The sequence below is a fragment of the Toxorhynchites rutilus genome, chromosome 2, assembly GCF_029784135.1.
Source record: "Toxorhynchites rutilus septentrionalis strain SRP chromosome 2, ASM2978413v1, whole genome shotgun sequence".
Classification (NCBI taxonomy): Eukaryota; Metazoa; Arthropoda; class Insecta; order Diptera; family Culicidae; genus Toxorhynchites; species Toxorhynchites rutilus.
The window spans coordinates 331,960,188-331,978,249 of record NC_073745.1 but is presented as its reverse complement, the minus strand read 5'-3'; the positions used below and the strand labels follow the sequence as shown (position 1 = coordinate 331,978,249).

At 35.1% G+C, this 18,062-nt stretch overlaps 1 protein-coding gene and 1 long non-coding RNA gene across 2 annotated transcripts in view; both read left to right on the top strand.

Moving 5' to 3' along the window:
• The window catches only part of LOC129764363 (bifunctional heparan sulfate N-deacetylase/N-sulfotransferase), a 503,807-nt gene that overhangs the window by 421,200 nt on the left and 64,545 nt on the right, over positions 1–18,062 (top strand). The gene's annotated exons all lie outside the window — the stretch shown is intronic.
• LOC129764365 (uncharacterized) lies at positions 8,376–9,726 on the top strand. The gene is made up of 3 exons (XR_008741120.1): positions 8,376–8,963; positions 9,059–9,134; positions 9,219–9,726. It is a non-coding gene; the product is annotated as an uncharacterized LOC129764365 (long non-coding RNA).

Genomic DNA, 18,062 nt, shown 5'->3' with positions numbered 1-18,062 from the left:
AATAAAAAAATTAAAAAAAACGACGTCACCTAACTATATGATCGTATTTTGGGAACTAACGTAAATATTTTCCGTGCATTCATTTTTGAGTCATGATTTTGTTTTCAAAGAGAAGATAAGAAAAGCATCAGCACAAACGACACGATGATAAAATATTTACGACCGGAGAGGGTTAGGACTGTTGTTGGACGATTATACCCGAAATTCCTCTATGTTTGACCAATTTGCTGGACAAATTTGATTTGAACATTCTGAGCTGAACGGAAAAACTTTTGTGCTGCAGCTTTTGAGGTAATTGAAATTAAGGTTATTCGTTGTTTATGCGTTGTCGTTTGGGATATGATTTTCAATCCCCTTTAAACCTTTAAACTTCTGGATTTGTTTTTTCTCAATTTAATTTTATTTATTCTCATCAACCAGAAGTCGGGTGTTTCTTTGCTTGCTTGGTTATCTTTAACCCATAACAAACAAAACCATGACGGGCTGAATACAATTCGAAAACCTTTACCTTTTCCCATCAAACGGTTTCCTTCCTGGAAGATTGAGAATTCAATTACCGAAAAAAACCATCGTTGTATATTCCAGCGTGTAAAAATTGAGCTAATTCAGTTTTCCTATTCACCGGGGATAAAACGATGCCCCTCCATGAGTCTATAAGTGAAATTAGCTTCCACTAATTTTTTTTCTCTCTCGCAATTTTATTATGATCCAGCGACCCCGCCGAAACAAACAGTCCTGCCGTCGTTGGCAGTGCTCCAATCGCGCTCGCTTCCCATCTGGACAGACTCCATCATGCCGGGGTTCATCTTCAATTTCAGTTTTTTTTTATTTTTTGTTTTTTCGTGACATACCATTTTCCATCTCATCTCTCCGGCCCGCGCCCTTTGGCGATTCTATAATATTAGCGAGTTTTCAACGACACGACGCGCGGAAGCAATTCCCTAAGAGGATTCCCATCGTAGCTTACGGCTCCTCGCACTGGTTTCGATGACTTTAACACTTTTCGACCGCGTGTGCTTTTCTATTACACTTGAATCTGAGCCAATTCATTCCCGTTTTTTTTTTCTCTAAACCATGGTTTTACTGACTTCGGGTTGGTTAATGGCTTTCTGCTGGGGCGGTGTAGATGTGTGCAAGTACCGTAAGACAATCCAGAGCAAAGTGGGTTTGAAGTTTTAAATTTCGTGCATATTTCTACTTTTGTTTGTTTGTCTTGCCCGAAGAGTTTTTATACAACTCGAGGGTTGAAAGAGTTTGCACAGTTGTACCTTCCATCGAGGCACAGCAAAAGTCGGCCTGAAAAATCTATGGTTATGTTAAAGCGTTGCCACCGTAATTATCTTAACTTAATGCCTAAAATGCGATCATATCGGAAGCTTATGATAAAATTCTCTGACGTGGGATGGCATATGCTGAAAAGCACCGTCCATGGAGGGCGTAAATTAAATTCCTACCTGACATTAAATGCATGTTCGCCCAGTTAGCATTTACAGGTATAGAGAGCTTCTTGCCGCACCTTCGGAAAAGTGAGGGGGAGAAATGAATCGTCGGTTGTGTGTTAAAAGCCTCCGACCATCGTTGGCTTGGGGAGTACTCCTACGCGCCGCTACTGGAGAACTTGGGACGGGGCACATTCCTGCTGCATCATGCTACCATCTAATTGCATTTTGTACGCTTGTCTTCACCAAACCGACGGCAAGTTCTGCTCAAACTTCTACCCAACAGCAGTAGCTCCATGGATGTATCGTCCGGAACCTTCCCCCTCCTCTCACACACGCATTCCAATACGGACCATACGGATACCGGGGGGCAATCTGGAGCGCTAGAGAGCAACCCGGAGTCAGGAGCACACGAGAGGGCCTTTTGGATGCTATCCGTCGAACGGAGGGTGGATGGTTTGTGGTTATGTCGGTCGTCCCCCGTCAACCTTATTTATCGGCCCGAATCGTTGACTATGGCCATGGCGAAGAAGATATCCGGTTTGTGTGCCGCCAGTAAGGCCGCTTCCGATGATGCAGGATATATTCACGCACACGAACACACGCGCACGAACTGACCACGTAAACAAATTTTACTTGCATCTTGTTTCGGATTTTAATCAAAATTGATAGCTTAAGTGGAGTAAAATGGGAGATAAATTTGATTAAAACTCGATACGGTCGCCCTCGTCCTTCGATATATTGTCCCTTCGATTGAAGACTAGAAGGGTGCGACCTGAAATTGTAACGTATCTACTAGATTCACGGTGCAAAAGAGTGATTATATTCATCATTTTAAATGACTATGTGCCTGTGAACTGAAATAATTAATTTCGATTATTTGTGCATTTGTTCCCCAACTAATAGAAAAACATTCTGTCAAATATATTCCGGAAATTTGTGTTTTGAAAGAAAATGCTTTATTTATCATCTATATATTTTTTGTTGCCCTCCACTCACCCCCATCTCGAAGAAACTATTATTTGAGAATCCTAGAGTTCAATCCTAGAATGGACCGTTTGAAACTTTGTGTGTTTGTGTTCCATCAGGACAACGCAAGGCCACACAACTGGGATGTTTTAATGCATCCACCATACAGTCCGGACCTGGCACCAAGCGATACCACCTTTTTCTCGAATTGCAAAATTTCCAGAGTGTAAAGAAATTGTAATCAAGAGAAGATTGTAAAAATCTATCTCCGGAGTTTTTTGTCAATAAGACTTACGAGAAAGGCATTATGAAGCTAGCCTTAGAATGGCAACCATTTTCACAACAAAACGAGCCATATTTGACCCAAATCAGACAATCCGAAGCATAAAAAAGTTTTGAGCTTCACGCAAAAATAATGGATTACTTTTTCCCCAACCTAATATTGTCGCCTTCAAAATAGGCCCTTTCTGAAGTAATACTCTTTTTCCAACGAACAATCCAGTCATCGAAAAATATGTATAACTGTATTCAGGAATTGCTTTCAGTTCACGCAGCGAATTCGTTTTTATGTCTTCAATGCTATCAAAATGGGTTCCATGAAGCGTTGATTTCAGTTTCGAAAATAGGAAAAGGTCACACCCATATCTCGTTGCCAGTAATTATGCATTGGAGAAACGTGGGATCAGAACTTGTTCGTTCAAGCATATCTGCAGCCATTTGATTACAATGAGAATTGAACTCTTTTGGCACTAGTCGTGCTGCGGCTTTCGCCATGCCCAAAACATGGACACAAATATGATGAACGGTCTCGTGAGAGATATTTAATTCACGGGCTTGTTCTCTCAAATTCAAATGACGAATTCCGAGCACCATTCCTTTTATTGTCGATGTTTTCATCATTTGAAGAGGTGGCTCTTATCAATCGTTGTTGGTTGTTGAATGCCTTCTACCATTCATACACCCGTGTTTTCGACATTCGACACCAAATGTATTTTGCAACATTTTCAACGTTTCGGAACAATAAATTTTGTTTTGAAATTTCACAAAATAACTTTAATCAATAAAATTATCCATATCAAAAATCACCGAGCACAAAAAAAAATAACTTGTTCTTAATGACGCTGTAAACAATTCAAATGACAGATCACGCTCAAAATTGACATTAAAACCACTGACAGTAGTACTGACTTTAAAAAACAATTGAAAAATGTTCAGCGGGAAATAACAAATAACAAAATCTCAAATCTCTGGCTCATATTTGACAAAATGTAAGCTTTATTAGGTTTACGATAATACCATGGAATGCGATATCTGTTGAGATATTCGAAAAAATGAAATGAAGTTTGAAATAGCAGATACGGTTTTTTTTTCCAAAACATTTATTTATCAGACTCAATAACTTATCGTTTACAGCAGGGATACTCAAACTATTTTCGACAAGAGACCTTATTTCCAGAATGGAATGATATCATCGATCCCCTATGACCAACATATGTTATCTTTATGTTATACAAAAACATCATTTTCACAACAATAAATAGACATAAAATTCAGTAAATATTAAGTGTAATTAATAATTATTAATACAAATTACAACAATAATATTTCCTCAGATCACAGATTTTTGGTATATTTGTTCTTCATAGCAAAATATTAGACCCGTATTTTTTATCTTTTCGTTAGGGAAACCATTTCTATTTAGGGAGGTCCAAAAAACCTTTCTTTCCCTTTTTTCATGCTAAGACTTATTACAAAAATTCGTTACATTTGAACTACTGTACCGATTTAAATGATCAATATATCAGATTGAAGCCAATAAGTTGGTCTTTTTTTGAAAATATAACAAAACTTGCAAAGAAATTGAATTTTGTTTTCGTTATTGTTGATTGTATCTGTTTTTTTGTTTTTTTAGTCTTTATGTGCTCCCGTGACCGAGTGTGGCCGAGATATAGCGTCAAACCTAACATGCCGGGGGTTCGGGTTCGATACCCGTTCTGGTCGGGGAAATTTTTCGTCAAATGAAATTTTCTCCGTCTTGCACTGCACAATGGTCCAGGAGATGCATTTAAGTGTAAATTAGCATTTAGAGCTCGGCAGTTATTCTCTAGACAAAAACTGTCTTAGACGAAGTTGTTACATATGATAGAGCGCTCGTTTTTATGTTATCAAAAATAGGGTGACCAAACTTGTCGATGAAATACAAAATATAGCTTTCTTATATTTATATATAGAGATGAACATAGCTCGACAATGTTGTAGTCCCAGTTATTTGAAACATCGTTGTAGAACAAATTTTTTTTCTATCTCTTGAAATAATCGATATAGCGCCTTTTTTCTAAGTTACGTTAGGGTCACCATGAAAAAAACTGTTTTGTTGATCTAACTTTTATAGTTCAAATTCTACTTGCAAACTGTCTTCGAAAGACTTTTAGAGCTTTTCCTAAGTTAGATTAGGGTTTTTTAAAACAGGGTTTTTTGCTTTAACTTTTATATTTCAAATTCTACATCAAAACTGTCTTCGTACGGCTTATAGAGCTTAATCATACCAACATTTTGCGATGCAGAACTTGTCAATATCTTAATCTCACTAAAAGTTATTGATGTTTTTTTGCCCAAAAATTCATGATTTCAATTTTAATTTACTCAAACACGAAAAATAACATAGTTTTGGAAATCACACACCATGTAGAGTGCTCTTTAAAATGTCACCAATATTTTTTTTTTATGTTTGCCACAGGAAGAATGACAAACAATTGAAGAGAGCGTATTTTTAGGGAAAAAATATCAATAACTTTGAGTAAAGTTGAGATATTGACAAGTTCTGCATCGCAAAATGTTTGTATTAGTAAGTTCTAAAACTCTTTCCAAGACAGTTTGTATGTAGAATTTGAAATATGAAAGTTAGAGCATGAAAATAGTTTTTTTCATGGTGACCCTAACGTAACTTACAAAAAAAGCGCTATATCGGTTATTACAAAAGATAGAAAAAAAACTTTGTTCTGCAAAGATGTCTCAAATAACTGGGACTACAACATTGTCGAACTATGTTTCCCTCTATCTAGAAAAATAAGAAAGTTATATTTTTTATTTTATCGACAATTTTGGTCACCCTATTTTAGATTACAAAAAAATGAGCGCTCTATCATTTGTAACAATTTTGTCTCAGACAGTTTTTGTCTAGAGAATAACTGTCGAGATGTAAATGCTAATTTCCACTTAAATGCACCTCCTGGACCATTGTGCACTGTGGTCACGCGCATTCTAGAACTTGCCACTCAGAATGAATTCAAGGCAGTATTCCCATAGAGAGGCATTATTTGGCATAGAAATCTGAACTTAGTATCAATAAAAATTACGCAAGTAATACTACGTTGAGACGGCGAAGTTGCGCTAGGAACGTTAGTGCCATATAAGAAGTAGGAGAAGATGTTTTAGTCTTTATTCAACATTCCTGTGCGACTAGAATACTTTTTTTAACAAGTGTTTTATTTTTTCAAAGAAGACTTGCTCATTGACTTCAATTTAATATGTCGATGATCTAAATCGGTTCAGTAGTTCAATAGTTATGAATTTCTAAAAAACGCCATTTTTGTAAAAAGGGAAAAAAGATTATTAATACTTAACACTTAATAGTTAATACTTAATACTTAATACTTAATACTTAATACTTAATACTTAATACTTAATACTTAATACTTAATACTTAATACTTAATACTTAATACTTAATACTTAATACTTAATACTTAATACTTAATACTTAATACTTAATACTTAATACTTAATACTTAATACTTAACACTTAATAGTTAATACTTAATACTTAATACTTAATACTTAATACTTAATACTTAATACTTAATACTTAATACTTAATACTTAATACTTAATACTTAATACTTAATACTTAATACTTAATACTTAATACTTAATACTTAATACTTAATACTTAATACTTAATACTTAATACTTAATACTTAATACTTAATACTTAATACTTAATACTTAATACTTAATACTTAATACTTAATACTTAATACTTAATACTTAATACTTAATACTTAATACTTAATACTTAATACTTAATACTTAATACTTAATACTTAATAATTAATACTTAATACTTAATACTTAATACTTGATACTTAATACTTAATACTTAATACTTAATACTTAATACTTAATACTTAATACTTAATACTTAATACTTAATACTTAATACTTAATACTTAATACTTAATACTTAATACTTAATACTTAATACTTAATACTTAATACTTAATACTTAATACTTAATACTTAATACTTAATACTTAATACTTAATACTTAATACTTAATACTTAATACTTAATACTTAATACTTAATACTTAATACTTAATACTTAATACTTAATACTTAATACTTAATACTTAATACTTAATACTTAATACTTAATACTTAATACTTAATACTTAATACTTAATACTTAATACTTAATACTTAATACTTAATACTTAATACTTAATACTTAATACTTAATACTTAATACTTAATACTTAATACTTAATACTTAATACTTAATACTTAATACTTAATACTTAATACTTAATACTTAATACTTAATACTTAATACTTAATACTTAATACTTAATACTTAATACTTAATACTTAATACTTAATACTTAATACTTAATACTTAATACTTAATACTTAATACTTAATACTTAATACTTAATACTTAATACTTAATACTTAATACTTAATACTTAATACTTAATACTTAATACTTAATACGTAACTCCTAAACATATATTTTTACCATAATAACGTAATTGGAAAAGTTGTTGGAATAGTAAGAATATTTTTTTATATATCGCGAGAATGGCTGCGAGAATGTTTGAGATTGATATTGAGCTTTTTTGTTTTAAATTACTTCAGAATTCATAATTTGTGGCTAAATATGACTGTCAACATACAAAAATTGTATGTTTCGAAAATTAATTAAAATTCAATGTTCCACAAAGTTCGTCAAAAATAGTTTTACCATCTTGGACCCATTTTTTAAATTTTCTACATGACTTCTATTTTATATTAAAAAAATTTAAAAAAAATTAAAAAATATGTATTTTGGATATTGCAAATTCAAGTTTTTTTTTATTAGTGTATATTTTTTCATGTTTAGACATCAATACGCTATAACTCTTTCTATGACACGATTTCGGTACGACTCATAGTTTTTTAGATATAAATTATCAAAGATTTCTCCAACTAAAATCGATACGCCCTTTTCAAAAGTTACGCTTGAGTCAAAAAATTCCCAATTGCTGCGGAAAACTCAAATTTCCTCCTGCCCAAACGGAATACAAACTTTCATTCGAATCTAAAATACATGTTTTTAAAATCAGCATTTTTTGGACGATTTCATTTGGAATTGCACTATTGCAAATTAATTTTTTTTTGTAAATAATAAAAAGGGTACTAATTTTATATCTGTGTATATTTTTTCACATTCAAACATCTATACTCTAAAATTCTTTCTTGAGATATAAATTGAAATACAAATTGAGATATAAATTATCGAAGATTTCTCTTACTCAAATCCATACGCCCTTTCCAAAAGTTACACTTGAGTCAGAAAATTCCCAATTGCTGTGGAAAATTCATATTCGTTCCAAACCAAAAGGAATACAAACTTCCATGCTTCCATACACTTCCATACATCGAGTCAAAAATACGTGTTTTTAAAATCTGCATTCTTAGGACGATTTCATTTGGAATTGCACAAAAAATCCCAAATCGCGTTTTGGAAAAGTTCAATGATTGATAAATATTCATCTTCCCCAATCGAATAGAAAAAAAATAAAATGTCGGCTTGCTTTGAAAAGTAATTACGGAATTCCAGTTTGTTGTAGATAAAATCCCTCATTTGCCTTCGCGAGTTATGGAAGCATTTCGCCGCCGCTTGTTACTTAAACGATTGTAGCACGGTACTGATTTCGACTTTTGGAAGCCCCTCGTTTCGTTATTTTGAATTTCAGATCCAACACAATCTCTCCTGTGTGGATCTGGGATTCTCTCTTCTTTCTATGTATTGGATGTTTGGCAACGCGAGTGCCGCTCCCGATTTTAGATTTGAGCAACTAGCCATAATGGGTGCTGGATGTGACTGGGCGGCTGTTTTAGCCAAGACACCCACATACCAACACTCCGAAAGACTCATGCTTTCTTTTTTTTTGCTATTTTTTCATTTGGATATTTCCCCCAAATAGCAGAGTCTTTCGGCGGGGTTTTCTTGTTCTTCAAATTTCAAAACCCGGCGAGCGCTTCGACTTGAACTCTGCTCGGGAGGTTAAAGGGTATCGCCCGCGAATGCTTGAATGCGCGACCAATGAAAGCGCAGGGGAATTTCGGTGTGAATACGGAATAGTTAACATCGTTAACTATTACGTAATTCCGGTTCCAATGAATGTCTCGCTGATCTGAGGATCTTGAGATATGCTTGCCCATTCCGACTTCGACCGTGGAATAGGCAGGGCGGACCAGTTTTTTTTGCATCGCGAGTGGACGGTAAAAAGGTACCGTAGGTGAAAGGCTACACGTGCTAGTCAGTAGACTAAAGTTTTTTTTGGTTTTTTTCTCTGTTTTTTTTGTCTCTTTGTTTCATGTTTAGTTAGTTTAAAATAAGTTTTTCCGAGAAATCGAAAAGTGTAATTCTTCGCTTGTGTTCCCGTTTAGCGAAATCAAAGGTAAGCTTAGAGCTCCAAGACATGTGGCTGATGCTAAAATTAATTGTGGCATATGTGTGGTGTTTTAATCTTTGTTGTGTGTAGGAAGGAGCCGTATCCTGACCCCATGATCGAAGATTGGATCTTCGCCACCACATCAGTCAAACCAGGTGGCCGCGCGAAGCGCGAATCGTCACTCGAATCAAGGGAAGGCGCCGCACGGCACCACTACACGTCGGATGCGCATTCAACGTCTACGTCCCATCATCTACGCCTACGGACTCGTCATTCATCGCCTACCGTGGAACGGCGGTAAAGTAGATGCACGTAAAGCCTAGGTAGTGTGAGTACAAAACTTCTTTCACCCTAAAAATAACATGCGCATGTAGGGTTAAGATCAAAAATAAAAACCACACACAAATTAACAACGCCACACAAAAAAATGCCACACAATTTAGAAGCATAGAGCAATACCGTCAGCGTGCACATGCTGCTCGCTAGCAAGAAGGGTTCACACAAGATGGAGAATTAGACTCGATAGTAAGATCGCTGGGCTTGAATTCCAGGGTCCGGTGTTCGAAACCCATATGAGGATTTAGTGAAATAAATTTAGTAACCATTATTTTTCGTTATTTGTTGTGATGATTTCGTATGTAATATAGATGTGAATATAACCTAAATTCGTGGGAAGATGTGGAGAACTTAATAAATGTTTAAAGAATCAATGTAATTTGAAGTAGACATAAATGTTGTGCATTTACTGGCTAGCGGTAGCCTAAACACCCGATACAATTTTCAGATAGGTCACGAGCCCAGGGTTGGGGCTCCTCTTCTGTTGTGGACAACTTTTCAACCCCCGCACCTCGTCCTCTGAAACTTCAAGGTGGGTGGGTTTGGCATCATTGCGTAGGTCCAATGATGAGAATTTTGGCATAAACGGTGTTCATTGGAAACAACCGTATTGCCTCTGTTGCCTGAATTGTGGAACGCGGACAAACGGTGTCGCGGGTCCTTCTTAGCGCAGAAGAGTCGCGGAAATAACCGGGTTTGTGAGAAAAAGGACAAACCCGCCCTCAGTGGGTGTCTCATTGCCGGGCAAGGATAAAACACGGCGGTCGGTCTCCCTCGCGGGAGTGGCGCTTAAGCCGACCGCTTATCTGCGCAAAATCCCCGGTCGCGACGAACTCGCGCGCTTCCCCGGCGTCGCGGGTTACACGATAGAGTAGAGTAAATTGTATGTGTGATAAGAAACGATTCAAGAAGATCACGGTTGATGTAGATGGACGGTCCAGCTGAAGTAACTACCGATGAAAACATCAAATACCTTTGGACGAAAAGCTTCTTCGCAAATCCTTCCACAGAGAACCGAGAAAACAGAATATCATTAAACATTTCTCACCGACAAAACCTAAACACTACCGATAAATAAAACGACCACACACACGGCAGGGGCCTCTGTCCGAGCCCACGCAGTAAAAAAGAAGTCGACCTCCAAACTTTCCTCCAGTTCCGACAGTCTAGCTTGTATTTTTTCATAAAATTATGGTTCCCCCAAAAATTATGAATGACTTTGAAAGTATACTTTCTTCCGGATTTTTGTGCTCCATTACAGTTTTATTTTGCATCGTTATTTATTTGATTTTGTATCGTAACTCTCCTCTCGTATTTCGTGGGTGGATTTTCAGATAGCACATTGCGCAACAATTCAAGAAAACCACTCATACAGGTTGAAACCCAATTTGATGTTGGCAGTTGGTCATTTGAAATTCTGTTTTTTTAGTGACGTTGCTTAAAACTTTTTGCGCTTCGTCAATAATATTGTGGCTGTCTTATTAAAAGTCCATTACCGGGATAATTAATTCCAATTCGGTACTCTTCGGCGGAAAAGGTCAACTGCTCTGTTGGCAGAAATTTTTCCCACAACTAAAAGGACCCTCTCTCGCACACGGCCACTTTGTTGAAAGTGAGTTGTAAATAACATTTCTTTATTGGGTGACTCGCCTAAGCAACTTCCCAACGGGTGGCATTCCTCCGATTCACATCGGAGCTTTCCCTCCAGAGACCGCGTTTCGTTTCTGTACTTCATTATTACATAATTAATTTAAATTTATGCCTTATTCACTGCAATAATAAGCAATTAGCAGCCGCCCAGCATCACTCATCCGCAGAGACGCGGTCTCCTCAGCAACGGCGGTCAACAGAATGAGTGCCAACCGAAGATAATTAGACTATTTTAGTGGATTCGCCATCCTCCCCCACAGTCGGCGCATTCCTTACGGAAGAAGTACTATCTTCGTTCAATTTCCCTCATTTATCATTCTTCTTTCTGCCGGTCCAGGCAATAGATGCCGAGGGGCTGACGAAGCGGAACCGAGATTCTGTGCGCTAAGTGTAATTAAAATGACATTTGATGCTATCGTTGGTCTGCGAGGGAAAGTCACTGTCCTGGAGAGTGAGCGCAATTGTTTTCCTGGAAGAGAAAATATTGGCAGTCAAATTTGAATTAAATCCTTTTATCTCGAACTGGCGACTAAATAAATTCTTAGATTAAAAACAGTTTTCATAATCATATGTTGCCTCTAAAAAAAAAGTTGCGGATAAACATGCTTACAATTCAATTTCGGATCTCCCCCGAAATCCAATTTCAACACTCCCCGCCCGTGGCCCGAAATTAAAATCTGAAACACCAAACGAAAGATTAAATTTCACCGCACTCTCAACTTTCCTGGAATCCATTTCCTGTACCGACAGGATTCCCTTTTCCCTCAACCCCGACGATGTTGTGTAGGTGTGCGTAGCAGAAGTAATTTAACATTTTCGGGTGTTAGCAAACAGCAAAGTCCAAAGAAGTTTGTGCGCTTCGTTTCCACCGAGTTAACATTCGACCATCCGCCTCCACTTCCACCGCCATCGCATCTTCCGTGCAGGTTTTTACGCCCCCCACGGGAGTAGTAACCCTTGAATTCGATGAATTCGACGATGGAAAAGCAGAAAAAACTATTTTTAATTGAATTTAATAACACTTGGTCCAGGGAGTGACGTGGGGAAAGTGAAAACTTTTACATTTCCCCCCTCTCACTCTCTCGGGTATGTGCAATCTTTGGTTGTCTGATTTGCACCCACCCGAAAAATGTTTCGAAACAACGCAGGCAGAGCAGGCAAAAATAAGACTTTATTCGATTTTCCCCCGCCATTTTCCGGCAATAGTTTTGGTCAAGGAAGAGAGCGTAAAATACGACGATAATGGCTTAGGGGTAGGCTTTAGCTGTTGCAAGAAGAAGATGAAGACGAGAATTATGGTGGAATTCGGAATCCAAACTTTGCTCGATAAATATCAGCACTCGTGAAATTATGGTCTGATGATAAAATAAAGACTTTTCCTGTTTTTTTTGACGGGTTTTTGATTGGAATGCTTCAAACCAAAAATCGTTCGAAAGGAAAAGACAAATACCCACTATTATCGAATGGCAACACCTCAATTTCACTAAATCACTCGATAAGATATAAGGGTGGGTTTAGACTAGTGATATATTCGTGTGAAGAAATATGATGAGATTTACAGAAATCGCATCAATCGTTTACACTAGCGCGAACTTATATAATGAATACATTCATATTTTTGGTGAATTTATTCACCTGAAGTAGAACTGCATCCAACTTCAGTGATTTCTCACCAGTAAGAAATTCACCAGCGTTTACATATGCATGAATTTATTCTATTCATCCTATACATTTATACCTCGGAGAAATGTATCGTATATATTCTCACCCGTTTACATCTATTTTCGGGTGAAGCTATAGATGGATTTATCTATAGCTATAGACCTCCCTAATGTAAACCCGCCATAAGATATAAAATCACTCGATAAGAGTAAAATTTGTTGAATGGCCCAGTGCCTGAAATTTAATTGTTTGGTATCTATAGAAGATTAAAGTGATTTGAACAAGAAAATGTTTACCTTTTTTTTGTTGAAATATGGTTTATTTATAATCAGTATATATGTTACAAAACTAAAACATAACTAATCTTTTAAGTTTAATATGAATACTAGTTCGATCATGTCTATTGAATTGCTATTATTAATGTAATTTATATACTTGATGAAAAGCTTCAAGATTTCAACTTTTTTTTGCGGTTGCTATTCTGTCCAGAACCGGCCGTAGGAGTTCGTCAAAACTGAGACGTTGCCACCCACCGAGTATTGTTGCCTCAAACTAGCTCTACATTAAAAACGATTAGAATTAAGAAGACGATTCTGTTGCTTTCATTTGAAAGATCAGAAAGTTTAGTACAGGATATAGTTGGGAAACATCTAAATTAGAGGATTTAAATACCATTTCAGAAGTGAAAAACATCAAAATTAGTAATTTTCATTGTGCTATTATTAATTTTATCCTAAAAATTCATATTGAACTTGGTTGTTTCTATCAATTAAATTAAAGCTTTTTAATCGCACTAAAATTTGTTCTCTGACACCCAACTTTTATCTATCTTAATTTGGCTGCAATATCGATATAAATAATTTCTGGTGGAAATTCAAGCAAAATCTACAAAAATCACGATTTTTACTCCACTGTACATATAAAAGCCAATTAAATTTCACATAAATGTTGAAAGGTAACATTTTTTCATGAAATAAGTCATATTTGAAATATTAAAAAAAAAATTTTTTTTTTCCAAACCGAATATAATCGAGTCCAAAATTGTATATAATCGAATCACATATAATCGAGTCTGTATATAATCGAGTCCGACCTGTACTGTGTTCTATTAGTCAAATCATTTCATTTGATACCAATACAGAGGGGATTGCAAAAAATACATAGTCGACCATTTTGTGGCGGCGACCTTTTCGAATTTATGTTGTTCATATTTTCCAAATCAGTCATTCAGCCATTTTTTTACGGCGGCCAAATTGAATTTTTCAAGCTCATGGAATACGCAGCTTTATAATGACAGTAGAATTAAATGTATGTTCCAAATTTCAGATCAATCATTCAACAGGAACGGGGTCAATTTTCTATTAATGTGGGACAACCCAACAAACATTCAAACATACATAGAAACAGGTCAAGCTGAATGAAACCATAAAAGTAATTAGTTGTTTGGGGACTGCGGCCATCTTGAAATTGGATTTTTCATTATCTGCTATGTTCTACTAGTCGAGAACTTTCTTTTGTTACATTTTAGGGAATTTTTCATAAATAACTGTTTTCTACTACTCAAGCCTTTTCATTTGATACCCATATTGATGGGGTTCTGAGAAAATAGATAATTCGCCATTTTGTAGTGGCCGCTATCTTAGATTTGCATTTTTCATAAATAACTGTATTCTACTAGTTAAGCCCTTTCATTTGATACACATACTGATGGGGTTCTAAGAAAATATGAATTCCGCCATTTTGTAGTGGCGGAAGATTTGCATTTTTCATAAATAACTGTATTCTGCTAGTCAAGCTCTTTCATTTGATACCCATATTGATGGGGTTCTGAGAAAATATGTAATCCACCATTTTGTAGTGGCCGCCATCTTGGATTTGCATTTTTCATAAATAACTGCATTCTACAAGTCAAGCCCTTTCTTTTGATACCCATATTAGCTATTCAATATAGAATTATTATACAAATTATTAAAAATTTCCGAAAATCAAAAATAAAATACTCCGGATAATCGAGTCCGACCTGTATAATCGAATCACATATAATCGAGTCCGACCTGTATCATCATCTGCCTTTTCTTCCAAAAATGACTTTTTCAAAAATTCATAACTTTTGAACTTATTGTCTTTAATTTGATATATCGATCATCTGAATCGGTTGATTAGTTCAAAAGTTATTAGTTTTCAAAAAAGACATTTTTGAGAAAATGGCGAAAAATTGATTTTTCGGACCACCCTAAAATGGAAATGGGCACCCTTATGAAAAAATAAGAAAATACGGGTCTAATATTTTGCGATAAAGAACAAATATACCACTTTTCATGAAAACTTGAGAACCACTTTGTCGGTTCGACATGGAATGGCTGCATATAAATAATTAACTATTGAATTTAATATCTATGTTGAAGAGAATCTCTTTTACATGTTATTTTATGATGTTTGAGCTTTATAACATAACAACCAAATGGAAACTGTAAACGAAAATTCCAAATCATTATTTCTTCTGAATGCGGAAGTAAATTTTATATTCCTCAAATTAAGGTTTATTACTGTTAATACTTCGTTGGGATCAAACTAGATATTTAATGATTAAAATGATAAATCTTTCATGACAGATCGCTTTCGCAGGTTAGTCCCCATTATCTGTCTGTCTTACCCCTTTCTAAATTTCACAAGCACCACAATTTTTTCTCAACTTTCGATTTTTTTTTATTCCAATAAAAACAGTGAAAAATCTTTCTTAGTGAAATATTTGACCAATCAATTATAAAAAATGGGGACGATAGTGTCCACCACACGACAGCATTTTTTACGTGGGACTCCGAAGTTATTGTTTTCGTTCCGCTTGTGCATCACTTTGGATGCTATTTTAGAATGCACCGAAATTTTTGAAATAGCTATTTAGCACAGAGTTTTAGCGGTTGTAATTCTTTAGTATAGGCTGAACGTGGTTGTTAAATCTGTGTTTTTGATCTGAAAAAATATTTTCAATCTTAGGTTTTTCTCAGAAATTCTGTATAAAAAATCTGTATAAAATTTAGAAGTCCAATTTTGAAGTATAATTTTAGCTTTAGTATCATTGAATGGCATAGTTATTATGTATGGTATCCGTGTAGAGCCAGAACTGTAATGCAAGACAAATCCTCATTGAGGTATAATGGAAGTTTACACAGTTACCAGGTTTTGAATGTTTACATTGCACTATGTAAGTAGCTTTGTTATAACTACAATAAAATAATAAGGTAACAATTCAAAACTGCCTTGCTTGGGACACGGACAAGTTCTGATAGAGTTTCCTCATTCCAAATAAGCGCACTATTTAAATTCACGTTTACTTTGGTTTGATAAAAAAAAAGATAACTGTGTTATTGTTATTTATCCATTATAACGCTAACTTTGCATCTTTGCGCCTCATGTACAACATGAAATAGCAGCACACCACGCTATACACTCTGTCCAACTTCTATAAGGCCAGGTGATGATCTTGCTGCTTTATGTAATTGTAAACAAACAATGCTTCAATTTATATTCTAGTGTGTAGGTATTGGTGACTACCATCTTCTTCTTCTTCTTATATGGCACTAACGTTCCTAGAGGAACTCCGCCGTCTCAACGTAATATTACTTGCGTCATTTTCATTAGTACTTAGTTGAGATTTCTATGCCAAATAACACGCATTCTGCATTCTGAGTGGCAAACTCTAGAATACGCGTGACCACAGTGCAAGTCAGAGGAAATTTCTTTGAAGAAAAATTTCCCCGACCAGAACGGGAATCGAACCCGAACTCCCGGCATGTTAGGTTTGACGCTAACACCTCGGCCACGGGTGCACGGGTGACTACCATACACAGCATGATTTTCATGTGTGTGTGTGTAAGCGCTGAGCATAAACGAATGTTTTTGTATTTTTCAAATGTTTTTCGGCTCGCTCTCCAGACTCGAATCCTGTTGAAAATCTTAGGGATATCCTTGTGCGCAGAACCTACACTGAGGGAAAACGGTACACCACGATTGAAGAGCTCAAGGTCGCAATTTCGGAAACATGGAAAAATATCGAGAAATCCGTGCAGCAGAATTTGATACATAGATTCCAACACAAATTATCCAGGTTATTAGCCGAAATGGCAAGGTTGCCAATTATTGACATGTAAATCAGCCGTAAATAATTTTTAATTTTACATCGATTATACTTATGAAATTTTAAATTATCTTGAAATGGTCTTATAGAAACTGGACAGCTGAAATTATCATATTTAAGCACAATACATAAACAACAACTCTTTTGAACGAAATTGACGTTGAATATACTTTATTCTAAGCATTCAACAATGTATGAATGTATGTTGTTGAAATTCTAACTGTTTGTGTTACAACGAAATATAATCAGGGTCATAAGATCATAGAAGTTAGACAGAGTGTATGTGCCCATAATTGTGAAAGTGGTCTAAGTAAAAATTAAATAAAAAAGAGTTTGTCAACTATCTTAAACCACATTATTCGACGTAATTTTTATGATATCGTCAAAAAATTAAAAACATAACATAATATTTGTCTTATTTGATTTGAAAAAAAGCACTTCCGTATCCTAAACTTTCCATTTCGTTAGCCTATTACAGGTCGAACTCGATTATATACAGACTCGATTATATGTGATTCAATTATATACAATTTTGGACTCAATTATATACAGTTTGGAAAAAAATATATTTTTATTATTACAAATATGGTATATTTCAAGAAGAAATGTAACCTTTCAGCGTTAAGATGAAGCTCAAGTGTTTATTACATGTACAGTGGGGTGAAAATCGTGATTTTTGAAGATTTTGCTTGAATTTTCACCAGGAATTGTTTATATCGATATTGCAACCAAATTAAAAAAGATAGAAGTTGGGTGTCAAAGAACAAATTGTAGAGCGATTGAAGAACTTCAATTTAATTTATAGAAACAATCTAGGTTAATAAAAAAATTTTGGATAAAATTAATAATAACACATTAAAAATTATTAACTTTTAAGTTTTTCACTTCCATAATGTTTTTAAAATCCACTATTTTAGTTGTTCCACTATTATATCCTGTACTAAATTTTCTCATCTTTCAAGTGAGAGCATAGGGGGTCTCCGTAGCCACATTGGTTGCGCGTTCGCTTAGTAAGCGATCGATCGTGAGTTCAAAACTCAGGGCCCTCATTGACCATCTTTGTGTTGTTACAGAATAGCTACGTCCACGCAACAATCATCAGCGATGGAGATCGATCCACGGTCGAAATAAGATCGATTCATCCATACAAC